This window comes from Hyperoodon ampullatus (assembly GCF_949752795.1).
Source record: "Hyperoodon ampullatus genome assembly, chromosome: 13".
NCBI classification, from domain to species: domain Eukaryota; kingdom Metazoa; phylum Chordata; class Mammalia; order Artiodactyla; family Ziphiidae; genus Hyperoodon; species Hyperoodon ampullatus.
This window is the reverse complement of record NC_136926.1, coordinates 7,514,673-7,517,110: the sequence shown is the minus strand read 5'-3', so window position 1 is coordinate 7,517,110 and position 2,438 is coordinate 7,514,673.

Sequence of the window (2,438 nt, the reverse complement as noted above, 5' to 3'; positions counted from 1 at the left end):
CCGTCGCCCCACAGTGAGGGGCTGCGCCTGGTTCTTGATTTCTCCGGGGCCAGTACGCTGGGGAGGGGAGGGACCCCCCCACCTTAGTTTCTGCAGGAAACAGTGGAACATGGGAGCCACCTTGCCGCTTCCGGTTCTGCCAAGAAGTGTCCGGCTCGCTTCCCGGGGAGGTTTGTGACTCTGGGGCGCTTGTCTGGGGAGTCCCGGGGCTTTTCTCTGAGAGGCTCCTGTTCCCAGCCAGAGGCCCCCTCGGGTCTTGATCCCCTCCCCCGGCGCTGTTGGAAGCTCCGCCTCTTTCAGGAAGGGAGGGGCGAGGCCGATTCCTCAGTTACAAATCGTACCTGAAGAATTTCACCTGAATTTCATGTCCGAGCTTGGTGGTGACCCTGACCCCCTGGCTGGACTTGACTGCAGTGGCCAAACCAGCCTTGACACTGGAGAACTTACCAGGTGTCTGGGTTCCTGAGAGCGCAGCTGGCTGTGACCGCACACCCACGTTCTCTGGAAGCACCCTGTGGCCGGCTGCCCTCAGCAACCGCGCCCCTCCCCCAAGATCACCAGCTTTTGTGGATCCAAAGGACGGTGCAGGTCAGGGGAGGAAAAGGGCACCTCGTGTGGCTCCTGCCGTGTGGCAAGCATGCTACTCCCCCTGCCTCGGTTTCCCAGAGGATGAAGTGGGGCTGTGAGGGGGCGGGTGTGGTCAGGTGAGCAAGGGCTTTGAAAACCAGCCCCCGTGAACTGGAAGGGCAGTGAGAGGGAGCCATGTCTGGTCCTTGTTTGAAAGGAAAACAGCTTCGGCAAACAGACTAAAGCAGGTGGTTCTCTCACCAAACCCAAACCAGTGGAGGGTGGTGTGAGCTGACTGCACCTAGGTCCTCAGTGGGCACACGCGGCAGTGGAGCCCCGCGGTGCGCGCAGCACCTACCAGTCCGGCTGAGGTCAGGCACCGGTCCTCCCTGGATGTCCCGTGAGCAAAGCGGACCTGACGAGGGAGGAGAGAATCACACGTGGCTCCATCCAGCCCAGCGCCCCCGGGGGGGTGGTGGACTGCAGATTTGGCTGTAAGCTTCCCAGCAGCCACTGGGAAAAGACAAAACTGTCAGACACATTCTCATGAACAAAAGCAAGGTGATTTCTCAGGAAACGCTTCCCTCTTACAGGAAAGCCATAGCAGTGTCTCCTAGCACCCTCCCGGCACCGTGACACGAAGGCGATGGCATCCGTTTAGAGGACACAGCGATAGGGAAGCTTTCACGGGGCTGCTTCGTGCTCGTGATCCACAAACACCCTGAGGAGAGTCCCTCCCAGGGGCACAAAGGCGCCAGCAGGCAGTGAGGTCCCTCCTCCCAGTCGCCAGCAGCGCATGACTGAGCCACGGGTCCCCTTTAAACACCTGTGGGCGAGTCTCAGCGCAGAATGCCAGCCACAGGATTGTATCATTTACTTGAAATCAGCAGAGAATGTTCTGAGTTTCCATCAGCTGTGCAGCTGACCCGTGGACAGAAGCCGGCAGGGGGGACTGAGCCCAGGGGGCACCCTGGCAGGGGGGCTAAGACCCCAAAGACACCCCGACACAGGAGGAGCGCGCTTCCTTCTGCCTCTGTTGGCGCACGTGAGATTCTCAGATCAAGAACAACCCTGCTGTTAGGGCCACAGGGACCCTGGGCCAGGCAGTCACTTCAGCCACCTCCGTGGCCTTTAGTTTTTGTAACTTCAAGAGCCACACCAGTCAGCCTCACTGTTGGAACACTGATTGCTGATACTCTAGAACCAAACACGTCATGAGGGTCCCCAGGCAAATAAAGGACAGGGCCGTTATTAACAATTCTCTATTTATTAAAAGGGGTCTTAACAGCTTTACAAGCACAGTTCAGATGTGGCCCTGGAGACGGCAAGGCCAGCCTGGTGGCCCCTCCCCCACATCAACACCGAGCTCACACGTTTGGCTGTGCCCCTTGCAGGCGGCAGAGGTACGGGCTGGGTGGCACCACTCTCGAGATACACAGACATTAACAGGCCCACCTGACTGGCAGGGCAGTAATTCGTCCTATACAGCTGTTCTCTTTAAAAAAACAATTACAAGACAGCAGGAGTTCAAGTCCAGGAGCAGAAATGTACAGTAACTGAGGACAAAGGTTGGTGGCCTCGCCCAGGGCCTGCCGGGACAGACCCCGTTTGAGCTCTGCCTGGATTCTGTCACCTGGGCAGCAGCCAGCTGGGGAGTCACAGGCCAGAGTCAGGAGTTCCACAACTGAGCACACCGGCCTTTTTTGGTCAACAGGTGGGCGGCAACACTACCCCCAGCCCCGCCTGGGGCCCTGGGAATCCAGCACACATGGCACGTGCGGATGAGAACCCAGGGGGCAGGCAGAGCCCGGGGTGTTGCCAGAGCATCGGAGCTTGTTGGTGCCTCCCTGACACTGAGGGGCAGGCATTCT